This window comes from Podarcis bocagei (genome assembly GCF_964188305.1).
Source record: "Podarcis bocagei genome assembly, chromosome: 6".
In the NCBI taxonomy this organism is placed as follows: domain Eukaryota; kingdom Metazoa; phylum Chordata; class Lepidosauria; order Squamata; family Lacertidae; genus Podarcis; species Podarcis bocagei.
The window spans coordinates 57,817,959-57,835,689 of record NC_138130.1 but is presented as its reverse complement, the minus strand read 5'-3'; the positions used below and the strand labels follow the sequence as shown (position 1 = coordinate 57,835,689).

Genomic DNA, 17,731 nt, shown 5'->3' with positions numbered 1-17,731 from the left:
TCCTATCTCTCTTGCTCAACATGAAAACAGGGAAGGTATCAGATTTGTTTCAAAAGACAAGTTTAAAGGCTTGGGGTGAGAGACACCATCAACTGGTTCTGAAAAGAACCCACAGAAGGGACAATGCATCTTTCATAATGTAGGTGCCACCATTTGTCTGCAGACAAAGGTTTCACTTGACTTGGTGGTGACACATGGAGTAGGACATGCCTCTGAAGAGGATTGGTTGGTAGAATGGAATGGTCCCAACCTTGTCTTTACACTTGAGGTGTATAATTTTAGGACCCACTTTCTTATAAGTTGTTTTAAACTGTTTTCAGTTTCTAAAGATGCTGTAACAAACCTGGTGACCTTTAGAGTGAAAGGTGGATAATTAATAATAATAATTAATAATTATAAATCATTTAGGACTAACATCAGCTGATTAAAATTGGAGCCAGATGGACTAGCCCAGTTTTAAATAATTCAGGCCTGGCACAGTCCCATGGACTAGATCTCCTTTTTGCCCTTGCCAAGGTTGGAACGATAGTGTCAGTTGACCTTTCTATAGCCTCACAAAGGAGGCTTGTTATGTTCGGTTTACCTCTATTAGGCACAACCTCTCTCTGCCCACAGAAAGGGAAAAGCCAAATGATCCTACACCCCCTGAGAAATCTTCCCAGGTACCATAGAACAAATATGTATCCACAAACCAAAACTAACTCCATTTGAGGCAGACTCATTTCCCTCAAATTTTCTGTTCTCAAGATATGCTTATTTGTATCCAGCTGCCCATGACTCTATGGATTGCACGTATGAATAAAATGAACTGACTTTGTGCTTCTTGTTATTAATTCAGGTGCCCTTCTTTTCCCTTTGTTTAAGAAAAACAAAACAAAACAAGGAAAGTTTGTTCTATGATTTTTTGCAAAGCAACAGGAATAGCTCTTAACACTCCATTGCTGACTGTTTGTTCATTATAGACTGTACATAAAAATGGATAAAGGAAGAAAGGTTTCACTAAATGAGAATGGTTAAGAATACACACAAAGGGTTGTCTTCAATCAGTAATAACCTGATGTCAGGTGACATGTTTATTATAGTACTTAGTGCCCTGGCAGTGAAATGAGAGTGTACCTGTCAGAGATTACATACTTACAATTGTCAAATCAAGTCATTTAGTTACTGACATCATGACAGTAGTCAACGCCAGTTTATTTTTTCATTCCATTGTACCTAATGTCACCAGCAGGAGAAACATTTCAGTTTTTCTTCCACTCTGTTCACATGTTATGAAAAAAAATGTACAATGACACAAATATGTTTGCACAGTCTGGGCTTTAATTGCTTAATTCTTGAATTTCAAGTACCTCAGAAAAGATGTTGAGGTTTGGTTTCTCTTCCTTGCTTTTCAAAGAAGCTTCGTGATCCTGTACTGGCATCTTTAAGATAGAATAAGAAGGCAAAACACACACACACACACACACACACACACTAATGTATCTGTCACTCACCGTACTTTGTTTATCTTTGACTTTTCTTTCAACTAGGATAATGAAAATCAATAAAGTAGTTTCACTTCTACGCATTCACAGTTTGCAAGCTGCTCTATATTATATCTGAGAGCTACGATTCTGCAAACTTGCTTAACCCTAGGCTTTGCTGGTCAATAAGAGACCATTTCAATTTTAAAGCTGGTATGTATGGTTGGCTATATATTTCTGTTTTCAGAGTGAATCTCTTGGCTATGAAGTCACTCTGTATTTCCATTATGTGTCAACCTTTCATATACAGTTTCATTACAAGTTTATTTCCAAGAACTAATATTTATCAAGAAGGGTATTATAGATGGATAGGCAAATGCATCAATTTCGGTTTCTCTAAGGGTAGAATTCTCCCCTCCCCTCTCCTTGCACACTGTTTTGGGGAAATCTCCTGAATCTCCAGATTTGAGGGCAGTGCAGGGGGCACAGAAGGAGGAGTGAGCAAAGTCCCATTTTGCATTAGCTAAAGTCTTTAAGGTGGCTTCTGCTACAAGACTTCAGTAGTTGAATCTGACTCTCGGTTTCTCATTTACCCGACTCCCACACCAATTTGTGAATTCTTTTTTTTAAAGTCCTCGTGAAAATTTATCAGCATTTTAGTACACATTTTTCTCCTAATATACACAATGTGCAGATTTCCCTAACGTACACAAACTTTCACTAATATGTGCCTTTCATGCACTGTTTATATACTCTGCATTCTTGCACACACTAGTGGGCTGGAGAATTGAACTGCAAAATTCAGAGAAATGTAAGTTTTGAAGGATGACTGTGCTTCAGTTCACATACTGGTACAGGCAGAAAAGGGTAAAGTGGCTAGATTCATTTTTAAATGTGAGCTTCGCCCAAGTGAGCTGAATAAAATGTATGCTGGGCCCATCCCTAACTTATACCTTGTTAAAACAACAAAGATGACAAGGCTGCACACAAATGTACTGGATCTGTCAAATCAGGATGAATGCTTATGCTCATTCATCTCCTCATATAACCTCCCTACAAACAAATGCCCAATAAAGACTTTGTGCAGGATATTCATAGAATTGTAGAGTTTGGTGGGACACTAATGGTCATCTAGTCCAGCCGCCTGCAATGAAGGAATCTCAACTAGATCATAAAAGGCAGAATTCAGGATGAATGTTTGGTAATCTGGAGGAGCCCTCCATATGGTGAACATTTCACTTGCCTACAAAAAGTCTGGACATACAGTGATACCTCTGGTTACGACCTTAATTTGTTCCAGAGGTCTGTTCTTAACCTGAAACCGTTCTTAACCTGAGGTACCACTAACTAATGGGGCCTCCCGCTGCTGCTGCACCGCCACTGCACAATTTCCGTTCTCATCCTGAGGTAAAGTTCTTAACCCGAGGTACTACCTCCAGGTTAGCAGAGTCTGTAACCTAAAGAGTTTGTAACCCAAGGTGCTTGTAACCCGAGGTACCACTGTACAGCCTAAATTTGCCCATGGAAACTTGAATTCTCTTTACGATACAGCATGAATAATAAATTATGGTTCTATTACAAGAAATTCTTTATCCAACAGTATCACATAACATATATACATATGCGTGTGTGTGTTAGATACTTGTGGGATTAAAATGATTGTCCGAAAATAGCAAATGTCACCAGTAGTTATTTATTCGCTTGAGGTGAAAGAATAAGATTAGTCACTTGACAAAATTGTGGAGCTCCTCTTAGATAATAGTACAAAAGGTCAGAATGCTGTATGTCAAGAACAAATTGAAACAGTAAAAACACAAATACTGTACATTGCAAAACAAGCCATCTTTACAAAACATAGATGAAAGCCCATGTATTGATATATATATCAAGTCACAAAGGTTAGGAAATAACAACAGTGATGGCAGCCTTAGACCCTTCAACATTTTCCTGTGAATATCTATTTGGAATGGAACAAAATTATCAGTGGCAGATATGGGCATCTACTTCCCTAATCCAAAACAGTGAGGAAGAAAAATACGAAGGACAAAAGCGGTAGACAGGAGTGGTGCTCAGCTCTTCTACTTCCCCCCTGTAAAACTCAATCCTGAAACCATCACCACCCATTTGCAAATGTATTATGACAGGGTTATATGAAATTAACTTAGATCCATTAAATTAAACATGTCTATGCTAAGAAAATCTTATTGGATACAACCCAGATTTTCCAGGGTTTTAAACAGAAGACATTCTCAGGCCTACCTAGAGATGCTAGGGACTGAACGTGGAAACTGTTGCATGCAAAAACATGTGTTGTACCTGAGCAACAGGCATTTTGATGATTATAAATGTAGTAAGCACAGTCTGGCTTTCTGATGCACACACAAAATGAATGTAGTATTCACGAATGAAAAAAAAATCTTTTTTCACACAAGTTGTGGATCAAGGGCCCGACCCCGCTATGTGAAATAAATACACAAGGACACGTGATGTAAGGTTAATGGGCAAGAAAAGGCCACAACTTTATTGATCACAGCAGTGAAAAGGTATTGGCTTAGGCATTGGATGACTATAGGTGGTGGGTTTATTCAACAGTAGGTGGAGCCTATTGATGCTCATCCAACTATAGGCTCACCCCCTGATGTCACCGAGGGTCGTGCTATGGCCTCCCGCCAAGCAGGCATCGGACGGAATACACGACCGCCAGATTCCTTTAACGGAATAACCCACGGTAGATAGCATAGGCGATGGCCACACCTAGCCCTTGACACAGCACAACACATGAATCCAATGCCTAACCTACCCACCAATACCACAAAAGTTGTGACGATTGCTACGAGGTAGGCAAAAAAACCAGAAGGCCTAATGCCTAATGGAAAAATTCCTACCAGGCCCCCCAGCCAACCAGGGCGACCAACCTAAGGTCCATAGCAAGGCCAAAAACCTATACCCTGAGCTAAATGGGAGTGGAGGGTGGGTGACTCGCTGAGGGACGACGACGAATGAGGAGGAGGCGGAGCTGGCACCACAGCATTAAGCTGCTACACACGCCCCCCGGAGGCACCTGGTTGGCTACCTCCGGTGGGCGTGGGCGCCAGCCAGGTAAGGAGGGGAGGGGGCTAATGCCCCCTACCAGGGGCGGAGCTCGGTCTCCCGCCCACAACCACTCCCCTCTCTTCCAGGGAGGAGAGTCTTTGTGGATCGAGGGCCCGACCCCGCTATGTGAAATAAATACACAAGGACACGTGATATAAGGTTAATGGGCAAGAAAAGGCCACAACTTTATTGATTACAGCAGTGAAAAGGTATTGGCTTAGGCATTGGATGACTATAGGTGGTGGGTTTATTCAACAGTAGGTGGAGCCTGTTGATGCTCATCCAACTATAGGCTCACCCCCTGATGTCACCGAGGGTCATGCCATGGCCTCCCGCCAAGCAGGCATCGGACAGAATACACGACCGCCAGATTCCTTTAACGGAATAACCCACGGTAGATAGCATAGGCGATGGCCACACCTAGCCCTTGACACAGCACAACACATGAATCCAATGCCTAACCGCCACCCGAGCCTCAAAGTGACTCGCTGAGGGACGACGATGAATGAGGAGGAGGCGGAGCTGGCACCACAGCATTAAGCTGCTACACACGCCCCCCGGAGGCACCTGGTTGGCTACCTCCAGTGGGCGTGGGCGCCAGCTAGGTAAGGAGGGGAGGGGGCTAATGCCCCCTACCAGGGGCGGAGCTCGTTCTCCCGCCCACAACCACTCCCCTCTCTTCCAGGGAGGAGAGTCTTTATTAACAGTTAAGAGCCAACTGAAATTTAAAATACGGTAACTTCCATGGTATAATTTGTTAGCAATTTCCAAACAGTGTAGAAATTGGAGAAACAGCATTTTAGTAGATCAGTTACTTTGTCTGAAAAATATACTTTTTATGTAATTTCTTTCTTCTTTTTTAGATGTAAGGCCTCCTGACAAACAACATACATTTGACTTTATAGAGCCAAACATTTGGAAATTCAGACAAATGATCAAACATTTGAAGACCAAAGCTAGCATTCTTTATAATGTGTCTGCCCTAGGCATCTGCCTTGGCTCTCTAAGGGGTAAGAGCAGACCTGGTTTTCAAATATATTTCATAGACTTGATGAAAGCGTAAAATGTAGCTAGATTAACACTGAAATGAAAAATACATGTGAACCTAAATATTTTAATTTTGACTCAGTGAGAAAACTGAAGCTGCAAGAGTGGTGAAATATTTTAAAATATGAAAGCAACTAATACAAAAATGATATTTAAGAAGCACTTTTAAAAAAAACACCATACACTTTTGAAATGGCCTAATGGGCAAGCTTGTTGAAGCAAATGCAGAAATGTAATCAAGAAGCAATTAGAAGGAAATGATGTATTAAAATGGATAAACTTCAACAGACTAAATAGCTCTCATTTTGAATCATTTTTACAGCATTGTGAATTTAAAACATAATGGGCAAAAGGCAGCTTCTGCCTCTTCAAATTCTGGCAAGCTAAGAGCATTTTTTCCACTTGATTAAATCACTGTAGGAAACCAATATACATTGATTAACTTTCATATTTCTTCAAAGGAAGGGAATGTTGCATATGTGAAAACAAAACCACGTGGGCCGAGTTAATTTGAATACAGTTAACAGACATAGATGAAATTTCTCAAATCTAAGATCTGAAATGCTTTGAGCATATTTTTTTCCAGAACTAGAACATTCACTAAACTTGATGAAGTAGGTTTCTGTCATCACAGAGACTAATCCAATGCCCATGGCAGTCCATCAGAAGGATACAGTGGTGCCTCGCAAGATGAAATTAATCCGTTCCGCGAGTCTCTTCGTCTAGCGGTTTTTTCGTCTTGCGAAGCAACCCTATTAGCGGATTAGCGGATTAGCGCTATTAGCGGTTTAGTGGCTATTAAAGGCTTAGCGGCTATTAAAGGTTTAGTGGCTATTAAAGGCTTAGTGGATTAGCGGATTAGCGGCTTAGAAAAAGGTGGGGGAAGCGGGGAAAAATCGGAACACTCGCAAGACGTTTTCGTCTTGCAAAGCAAGCCCATAGGGAAAATCGTCTTGCGAAGCAGTTCAAAAACGGAAAACCCTTTTGTCTAGCGGGTTTTTCGTCTTGCGAGGCATTCGTCTTGTGGGGCACCACTTTGTAGTCCCTTTGTAGCCAGGTCAAAAAATAAAGGAGACGGTTTGATTTAACATGGCATTTATAGTTAAATTACTTTTCAATTATATCCCTGTGGTTTGCGGACTAACAGACAGACAACAAAATTGGGTTCTGGAAGCCATCACAGTAGCCAAGATACTAAGACTCCATCAGAACTAGACATTTAAAGGAGAATCAGTCTTGACTACCCTCCAAAACCCTGGGAATTGCAGATTATTAAGAGCATGGGAGTTGTTAGGACACCCATATTTCCCTCACAGAGCTACAATTATCAGAGTGGTTTAACAGTCAATTCCTCTTCCCAGAGAATTCTGTCATTGTAGCTCTTAGAGGGAAATGTTTCTCACTTAACAACTCTCATAATCCTTAACAAACTACAAATCCCAGGATTATTTGAGGGAAGCTATGGCTGTTTAAAGAGGTATGATACTGTCAGAGTTTGGAGGACAATTCACATCATCTACAACTCAATAGTTTCACATCCTCTCTGCCCTTTGCACATGGTTTATAGTCATCTATCTCATTTAAATATGTATTTGCACATATAGACTGCCCATATTAATCTATACATTTAATGGAACTGAGAGACGTTTCCCCATAACTCACTTAACATGATGAATATGACTTCTGCCACAATAATCACGAGAGTCTGTCTGCAAAGAAATATACATTAACGTTTGAGAAAAAATGTAACAATCAAAGGAAACATCAGCAAAGATACCACTGAGATGATCCATCTACCATCTGAATCATCACAATGTACCTTTAAAATTCCTAGGAACTAACAGATAGCAGAGCCAGAAACCCCAAAAAGTCAGGATTCTACTGTCATTTACTTTGTGATACCTGTGATACAACAACCCAGCAGATTGCTGAAGAGCACTTGCCTCCTTTAATAAAGTATTATAGGCAAGTGATTCAATTAGTCATCTAAGCTAACAGTATGCTCTGCAGTGGGATGTCTTGAACCTAAACCATCAATAGCAGACATCTGCCCAGCCTTACTAGGAAAATCACCAACGGAATAACTTCCATTGCTGGTCAAATATGCTTCTTGGAATCCATGCAGTGTTCAAATAAGAAAGAAAGAAAGAAAGAAAGAAAGAAAGAAAGAAAGAAAGAAAGAAAGAAAGAAAGAAAGAAGTATGGAAAGCAAGAGTCACACTTCTGCATTTTCCCCATACGGGAAATACAAGAGATATCATTTGTAGTTCATGGAATCTCACAAAGTATGAGCTGTTCCAATCACCACTTGCCCACTTGTGACTGGGAAATCTAGATTATATATACTGGTTGAGCTTATGCTTTATTTGCCTTTTTTCCTTCTAAAGGACTGATTAAAATAGTTATTTTAAGTTTTAATGTTATTTTGCATTCATAAATCAACTGAATGGTGCATTAATTTGAAATTACTTGGCAAATGATTTACAAATGTCTAACACTCTGAGGCAGAATTTATGCAAATGGATTAACTGGGTATCTTAGTAATGCAGATGACAATTATTAATGTTTTTCCATTAGTACAGTTAAGATGCATGAAGTCAGTGGTATTTATGAATCCTAATGCATTCACTTTGCAAGCTATAGTGTTTGGTAAAGGGAAAAAACAAACTTGCTAATAGAAATGCACTTTTTATTAATTAACATTTCCAAGTGTATTATAATAAGTTGCTGATAACAAAATCTAATTTTAAATAAAGAATTAATCTGATGTCTATCTCTCAGGCTCCCACTTCAAAACAGCATGCAGGTTTCAGCAAGTGTTTGTTCAATGTGTTTCCACCCACAGTTTTCACTTTGCCTGCATTGGTTGTAAAGAATTCCTTCACTGCAAGGATGTAGGGAGTGGTGGCCACAAGAATATCAGAAAATCATATCAACCTGGTGCACAAAGTCACTCTTCTTTTGCGTTGTATTCTGTTAACCTTGAGTTTTAGTTTTAAGCAGTGTGTCTTTAACAGCATCCAGTAGTTGAGGGGGGAAAGGGAAGAGGTGAAGAAGTAGGAAGACTATTCTGAGAATGTGATGATTGGTTATGAATAGAGCTCCCTTTGAGCATAATTAGAATCTATTTCTTATAGTTGAAAGGGTAGATACAGAAGTTCGCCCCTCAGTTTCTTGTCAACCTGCTGCCATGTACTTTGCTGAACTGTTATTTAAGGATAAAGCATGGGAAAATGGGACCACTGTGTTGCACTCCTAAACATAGGGACACGGGTGGCGCTGTGGTCTAAACCACTGAGCCTCTTGGGCTTGCCAATCGGAAGGTTGGTGGTTCAAATCCCCACAACGGGGTGAGCTCCCGTTGCTCTGTGCGACCTACTGCCAACCTAGCAGTTCAAAAGCACACCAATGCAAGTAGATAAATAGGTACCGCTGCGGCAGGAAGGTAAACAGTGTTTCCATGCTCTCTGGCACTCATCACGGTGTTCCATTGTGCCAGAAGCAGTTTATTCATGCTGGCCACATGACCCGGAAAACTGTCTGTGGACAAACGCTGGCTCCCTCGGAGTGAAAGCAAGATGAGTGCCACAACCCCATAGTCGCCTTTGACTGGACTTAACCGTCCAGGGGTCCTTTACCTTTTACTCCTAAATATATAAATTCAAGTCTGTCAAAAGCCTGACATAGACTTAGAATCTGAAATATATACCATAAACCTCTTTGGGCAGGAATAGAGAGGGCTAGTGCAACCTCCGAATCTCTGCCACATAGGGCAGGCAGTAATCCCACCACTCTCTAAGCATCTTGGAGCCTTGATGCTACCATAGTGCAGAACAGGGGAGGTCTTGCTACATGTATTCCAATGTCTATGGAGTGCCAAGGCGACAGCAATGCTCTCTTAACATACCAGAGGTTTCCATGCATAGGTGGCAGTTTCACATTGGAAGTTATTTGAATCTATTGATTCTCAAAGGTTAGCCTTCCATTGTACATAATTAAATGACATTTGAGCAAAATAGTTTCTGTGGGATAACCAGCCAAATAAAACCAACATGCTTAAGTCTAATTAATGAATGAAGGGGTTAAGACCATAGGTTAAGATCCTGCCAGGTTTACCTCACCTTGGGAGGGACTTGGTAATCAAGCCTTTGTTCTCCTCCTAGGAGTCAGTTACACTGGTGAAGAAAAAGTGCTTTATATGTGTAGTATGTGCATTATAACACTGTGACACCAGATGGTGCTGTGGAGTTCCATTTTTGCCAATATGATTTCTTATACAAAGTTTACAACACATTTAACTAAAATGCTTCTTTGATCCAGCCACTGCCTACCAAAGAAGCTCAACATGTAAAGAGGTTTTGAGCATGTTGATGCAGATCACACTTCATGGTTCCTACAGTTGCATGTGTTCCCATACCAATAATTTAGGAACTCACCACTGAAGCTAAAGCCAAATTTTACTGTGTGTGCAACCTTTTCTGAATACTGTATGGAAAAGCACATGAATTTGACCTTTGGAGAGTTTGTTAGTAAACTATTTCTAACTTATCAAATGTGTGGGCTTTTACTATGCTAAGGGAAGAGGGAAACTTTGGAAGGAACTTAAAAGGGCATATTTTAAAGATCTATGTTTCCACACTTTACTTCGCTGCTTATTTCAATCTCTACATTTAAATCTCTGTTGGGGTTCTCTCACCAAAGAGTACTTACCCAACTTGGGTCTTTGCATCCAGGAATTCTCTTATATACCTATTTTTCCTTGCCACCAACAGTTTCAGGAATAGCTTGCAATATAGCACGAGTGCCTGCTGCTCAAAGAATCCAGCTGGGTACATACAATTCCATGGGAATATTTAGAGTAGCTATTTGGATGCTATCCAGTCTTATTAAGTGCTCTAGAGTTGCTAATTTTATTTCTAGTGCATATATCTCAGTGAAGTGATGAACCTTGCCCAACAATTTACCTAAAGCCAAACATTCTCACTGTATCCAAGCAAATTGCTTCCATATAATGACAGTTATCCACTGAGACAGAACCAGCACCACATAAATGCTTGTTTTGGCATCTTCTGGAGCTCTAGGATGTCCACCTCTGATACTCAACCTTCAGCTTAAAAAACAAAACAAAAACCCTCAATTAAGCCGTTTGGAGCTGTAGCCTTTTTCCCCTCTTCGTGATTGACAAATCTATCAATTTTTGGTTCTCTAACTTGTTGGTTCTCTAAGTTGTTCATTGTTCCAATCTTAAATTGTGAGATGTAACAAGAAACCCCAGGGAATGAGAAAGAAGTTTCATGGGCTCATCAAAGATAACACACCAGGAACATTGAGTTGAGAGGTTTAAACTGAAAGCTTTAAGAAAATAAGCTCTGCTGAAATACACATATTCAATAACTGTACATATTTTAATGACGTATGGTACTTCACCACAGTTCCTTTTCTTTATAAAAAATAACAAAAAATGGTTATTTGCCTTCTCTGTCATGCTTTCATAAAGTACAAATATGCAGTGTATTCGGGGGTGATACAAAAGGTACTGCCTTTTACATTAAAATAATTGTATACCTATGTGCGGTCAATTTTTGAAGGACCTTTCAAGGGAGAACATTAGGCCCTTATATTTAGCTATGATGGATTATATCTGGCTCACACAGGAATCAAAAAACAGCAACTTGCATTCTCAAGCTCACAGAGACACTAATGGCTAGCTTTGCTTTCTATGCAATTTAAATTTGCCTTGTATTTGTCCATGCTGGGAGAGACCTGCCTCTGAAATCTTGGATGTTGCCAATCGGTGCAGATAATGTTGCACTAGAGGGACCAATTGCCCAACGTATTATAAAGGAAGCAGTGAAAGTCGACAGTTCCCTGTAGTTTCTCATGATAAATACAAACCTGCACAGGAAAAAGGATGAAACCATGTGAAATCGAAAGCAAGTGCCCAATATGGTCTCTCCCTTGTGTGTAGCGTTGAGCACACATTGCCCTCCCATGAGCCTCTGCATATGTAGATGCAGGTGACAGGAAGCATACAGTAAGAGGTTGGGTTGCCCTTTAACCTTCCATAATCCTTGGCCATATTTCATTTTTATCAGAGATAGGAGCTGTCAGAGACCAGGCTGAGGAGAGCTACTCTGTTGAGGAATGGTGGGGCCTCCCCCTCCCCCTGCTCCTGACCAGAATCCTGCCCAGGAGCAGTGGAGCAGTATAGATTTGGAGCAGTGGTTTGCAGAGTGACATAGTTTGGAAGACAACAGCTGGGCAGAACTGAGTGGGGAACAGCTAGGAGAAGAAGAACAGGAGGAGAGAGAATTAACAGACTCCCTTTCGCTGGAAAGTGTCCCAGGGCTCAGTCCAAGGTCAAGGAGAGCAGATAAGGTAGCTACACAGAAGACCAAATGGTTGCGAGATCAGGTTACCAGACCAGGAAGTGATGGGGGTGGCTCGGGGGAGGGAGTGGGTGGAAACCTTAATTAGGAGCACCTTTCCTCTGAGAATGGAGTCTTTGTTCTTTCGCTGTGAACATTAAATATCTCTAACTGGTAAGACTATTTTCGCTTTGCTCTGCTCATCCACAGCTAAAGGAAGGGAGGAAGCCATTTCTCCAAAGCCTGACAGGAGCACTGGAGGGTTCAGCCCTCCCACAGAGAGAGTTCCACACCTCCTTTCCCTTTTTGGTTACTCTCAATTCCCAAAGTGGGCAATATTGGACATGGCTGTCATCAGCCATGGGCCATGGAGCAGCTTTTTGTTCTCCTCCCTTCCCTTACCATGGCAATCATGCAAGTCCTATATTGTCACATGGCACTAAAAATCCTCCACTCTGGGCTGCGTGGTGGTAATCTAGTGGAAATATAACAACAACATAAATTCCTATAAGGAAGCAGCCTTATCCTGAGACAGAACACTGGTCCATCTAGTTCGGTATTTTCGACACTTATTGTCAGCAGCTATCTAGAATTTCAGACAGAGATCACTCACAGCTTTACTGGGGGTGCTGCAATTTTAACCTGAACATCAGACCTTTTGTATGCAAAGCAGATGTTTTGTCACTGAGCTACAATCTTTTCCTATAGTGCTGAGGCTGAATAGCACTTGGTAGCAAACAAGATGCCCATCTAGTTCCTCTCTTCTGCATCTTCAGCTTGTCTATCATCGGGTGGTAATAACTTAGACTGGATCAACAAATGTTTATTTATGGATTCAGTTTTATACTTCTGTTGTAGCTTTTTTATTATTATTTGTGAAGAACTAGGTAATTTGCTTCTGGAAAGTGCTAGAGTTGGCAGTAGTAAATCTTTCACCAGAGTAGAAAAGTAGTTAAAATCAAATGAGCTGGGAGCCCATAATTATTTTATAGAAGTTTCAATAAAGACACAGATCCTGAAGGACACACTAGGACAAAAAGGTCAAATGTATAAAGAAAACTATTCATTATAGCGACAAAACATTCTCTTCTAACATGTCTTGACAGAAGCCAAACAGCTTTGAAATACATCACATATAATAGTTATTGGAATGATTACCTTTCCTGTTCAGAGTAAGCCTTGTGTCTGGTGTCTATCATCTTAAAATCAGCACATGGATCAGCTAATCCAGTCTTGAAGCAAATGAGAGAAATGTATATAATCATAACTTTCTAGTATTAGTAGCTGGAATTGTGGTTGGCAGTATGTATAGACAAGTCAAGGTTTAATAAACAACGCAATAAAAATCACTTTTTGGGTATGGGAATGCTGAATTTAGCTTCAGATAGATTTCAACTGGTGCACTTGAATCCTTTTTCTGCATGGTTTTTAACTTTAAAAAAAATCATATTAGAAAACTCTAAGGATTCATGTAAACAATATAGAATGTGTAGCGTTTGATTTTCTTCCAAGAGACAAATGCATTAGATACTTGTCCCATTTCCAGATTCCTACATGCTGCAACTGGTTGTTTGAGAAAGATAATTTAGCCTTGTCTTGTCACTGGGCAGTAGATCCCCTGCATAGCTAAAAAGGACTGGCCCCACAAGGTGATACATTTTAAATCCAATGTGTATATTTTGTGATGCACCCAGGACCTTGGATCTTAGCTGTCAATCTTGCTTCCACAGACAGAAAAAATCTGCAAGACCCACAGATTTAATGAAGGGGGGGGGGGAGAGAAAGGATACTTTGTAAAGAGAGAAAAGAAAAATGAAGGGACATTTTGCACCATATTATCCCATGGTATTTCATTCAGTGCTGCCAACAAGATTACAAAAATGAAACTCTTGTAAATTAAAACTGCAAGGATGCTAGGGAAAAAATTCAACAATGAGAGCAATAAGCACAAAGTGCCCCCCATTTCTCATCAACTATAGCCTTTAGAAATTTACCACATAATGCTAATGCTAGTCAATCAATATTTCATTTTGGTGCTCTAAAATGATGAAATCTTTGACCATAGATCCTGCTAGATTGAGAGTTACATAACTCAGGCTATGAATGGAGGTCTGCCTTCACTCTCCTAATTGCTCCTTTATTTAACTACATCAGATGAAATAGCTTTCATACTTCAGTTTAATTCAGAGCAAATGCTTTTTCCAGATATTCTGAAAAATATATATCATAGATTGGGTCTCTATTACTGTTTAGCACAGGGATGGGAAACATGTGGTCCTTCAGATGTTGTTGGACTCCTAACTCCCATCAACACCAACAAGTCTGGTCAATAGTCAGAGATGATGGGAAATCAGAGACCTGCAGTTCCAAATCCCTGATTTAGCATAAAACCTACCTTGTCAAATGCCACATCACTGCAGTTTAACAATTGAAATGGGGTGTTTTACCCCATTCTGTCCTTTTATTGCTTCTTTGCCTTCCATAACATTCTTCTGGCATTTCTAAACAAAGAGAAATTCTAAAAGCAATTCTAGATTTGGAGCATGCAGAGTTTGCTACAGACTTCAGTTCCATCAGTACACTTACTCATTTCTTAGCCTTAATGATGCATTACTAAAACGCTACATTTTTAGGGCACATATCTGAAATGTCTATATAACCTTGCAGGATAAGAGAGGGGGTTGGTATTGTTAACTACAACTCCCAACATTCACCTCCCAACAAGCAGGTTTTGTTGGTTCTATTGTGAGCAGAGGGGGTTAGTGCAATATTGTGTGTGAAATATGTTAAAGCAATTAGGACTAACAAATTAAAAGATGTTTGCTTTTCTTTTGCTTCTTTTGCTTAGCAAATATGTTTCCCTAGGAAATAGATTCTATAGGGTCTCTTCAACAATATATTATCCATGTAGAAACTGTTATGAGTTTTTGGGGGAATTAGGCTGAATGCCTTGGCCCCCTTCTGCTTCTTGGAATAGCCAGGCTACCCTTCTGGTGAGGTGATAGCCTGGATAATGAGCCATTAAGGGAACAAAGGAAGTGCCATGCCAGACAAGAAATGGGTAGGGGCCCTACCACTAACTCACAGACTATTTGTATATACACCGTATTTTTTGCCCTATAAGACTCACTTTTTCCCTCCTAAAAAGTAAGGGGAAATGTGTGTGCATCTTATGGAGTGAATGCAGGCTGTGCAGCTATCCCAGAAGCCAGAACAGCAAGAGGGATTGCTGCTTTCACTGCCCAGCAATCCCTCTTGCTGTTCTGGCTTCTGAGATTCAGAATATTTTTTTTCTTGTTTTCCTCCTCCAAAAACTAGGTGTGTCTTGTAGTCTGGTGCGTCTTATAGAGCAAAAAATACGGTAAGTATGTAAACCATATATCATAAAGACACTACAGTCTCCACTTTCCATCATTCCAAAGGAAACACAAACCATGAGTAAGTGCTTGAAACCCCTGGAATCAAAGATTGGGGTTGTGTGCAACACCTGTTTTCTCCCAGCAGTTCCCAATGCAGCTGGGGTAATAGTTAGATGATTCTAAATAGGCTCATCACTTGGGTCCATGGATAACAGAATCTGCACTCTGCTGAGAGATGGGACACATGCCAATTCCATGGAAATGGCCTACGAAATTGGGTCCCAGCTATAACATTTTGTGATTTACATGCTACATTTGTCATTCAGGAGCTACTTGTAGGAAAATAGCAAAGATGTGACAATGGTACAATGTATAGGTCTCTAAATGAGTTAATGAACCACTATCAGATTCTCACTATAGCATGAGTAATCAAGCTGTGACTTCAGAAAATTCCCCCGAAAAGTATACTGAATTTTAATATATTATTCATATATTTAACAATGTCTGACTGAGACAGATGTTGGTAGAAATAGTAACAGATGCTGAATGATTCTCTTTTTATAAGACATTTATAAAAGAGAAAAAAAGTAAATGTCAAAGTGATAGAGGTTGCTCAGTACAGAGATATAAACCTCCTCAAACTCATTAAAGTCAAAACAACATCCAGAACAGGTGTATGTCAGTGGAAACTTAAATTTACCATCTTTGAGGGGCAAAAATGGTGCTAGAGGACAACCTATAAGCACTAAAGCACTTGCAGGTCCAAGCATTGTGCTCCCCATACCCCAACCCACATAAATAAGAGACCAATAAGACTGGTTTGAATCAAACAGGCCACAACTTTATTGAATACAGATGAAAGAGGTTTGGCTTGAGCATGGGAAAATCAAAATACTTCCAGCCCACCCACATAGTCAATCCAGGTGGGGGGGGGGGGTCCCTAAGACTTACATCAAATAGGGTGACCCCCACGAAGACCACCATCTGGGGGAGTGCCTTTGGCCCTGACCCTGCTTCGGCACGCAGACATGACTACTCCCACCAGATCCCTTTAACACAGCCTTTCTCAACGTGTGGGTCCTCTTATGTTTTGGGACTACAACTCCCATCACCCCTAGCTAGCAAGGCCAGAGCTCAGGGATGATGGGAGTTGTAGTCCAACAACATCTGGGGACCCACAGGTTGAGAACCACTGCTTTAATGGGATATGCCAGCGTTTGGAGGGGTAGGCAGAGACTGCAACCTCCTCTCCAACCAAGACAAAGGACTGCCCCAATGCCCAACCAGTTGTGACGATTGCTATGAGGTAGGCAAAACCACAAAGTAAGAGCCCATTTGCCTGGTGGACAAATTCCTACCCGGCCCCATAAAGAACAGCAACCACCATAGCCACAGCAAAGTCATTGACTATCAGCTTAAACCAGGGGTGGGTGGGCAGGGAAACCTGATGAAGAAACAAACAGATAGTGCCCCAGGTGCAGGTTGCTTAAATAGCCAAGGACCCGAGGGAAGCCTTCCAGCTCTGCCCCCTGCTACAGCCCAAGTTCCAGCTTGCATCCCCATTCACCAAAGCAGGGTGCAGGCTAGGATCCAGCTCCTGATGAGAGGGGCTTATGTCCCCCCCCCCCCACCTATCAGGAACGGCACTGAAATCATGCTTCTCTCATCAGGGCCCCAGAAGAGCCTCTGCTGTCCTGTAACGCTGCCGCACCAAAAGAGGTGAGCGGACTTGGTGAATTGTTTGTAATGTATGGCTGGACCTTTGCAGGTCACCACGAGACTCCAGCCAAAAATCCTGTAATGTAAGGGAAGGTTGCTTTTCAGTCCCGTCCTGTCCGTCCCATCCCCCGTATCTATGTATCTGCCCTCATCAGTTCTCACACAGGTGTTCACATGGCCAATAGATGGCACTGCAAACTATGTGAAGAGAGGTGGTAGGTGTGTAGTTAAGGAAAGCCTAAAGTAGCAGGCAGTGGCAGCCCCCCCAGATCCCTCTTAATTTTATCCACAAATCACCACCACCATGTTAGGGGCTGAAGGTGACTTGGCCGTAAAACAGGAACAAGAGGAGGGACCCAGCCATTAAAAACTGAATGCTGGACTAAATAGGACTTTGGTTTGATCCATCAAGTTCTTATCTTCATGTAACCAATGAGTTTTCTTTGACATAGGAAATTAAATTAGAGTAAGGACAATGCTTCCTGACCTGACTTCTGTTAACTTATGGGTAAAAGTGAGCACGATCATCATCACTACCTAGAAGTGGAGAGAGCTTAAGTGTTTCCTGAAAAACCACCAAAATGTCTCTCTCCTGACTTCACAGCCTGTAAACTGAATAATGAACTTGTGGGTGCCATTTTTAACTCTGTGCTGCTCTTAAGTCACCTGAACTAGCTCCTCT

The 17,731-nt window shown here is 41.1% G+C and overlaps 1 long non-coding RNA gene across 7 annotated transcripts in view; it reads right to left on the bottom strand.

The window, feature by feature from the left end:
• Positions 1-14,460, bottom strand: part of LOC308590057 — a 114,249-nt gene extending 99,789 nt beyond the window's left edge. For 5 of the 7 annotated variants that reach the window (XR_014009648.1, XR_014009649.1, XR_014009650.1 and 2 more), the window contains exons 1-4: positions 14,367-14,460; positions 13,130-13,203; positions 10,568-10,707; positions 7,266-7,312 (exon numbers count right to left, since the gene is read on the bottom strand). This is a non-coding gene — a long non-coding RNA (uncharacterized lncRNA). The remainder of the gene's footprint in view (positions 1-7,265; positions 7,313-10,567; positions 10,708-13,129; positions 13,204-14,366) is intronic. The other 2 variants (XR_014009652.1, XR_014009653.1) reach the window with 1 other exon arrangement.
• Positions 14,461-17,731: the final 3,271 nt, after the last annotated feature.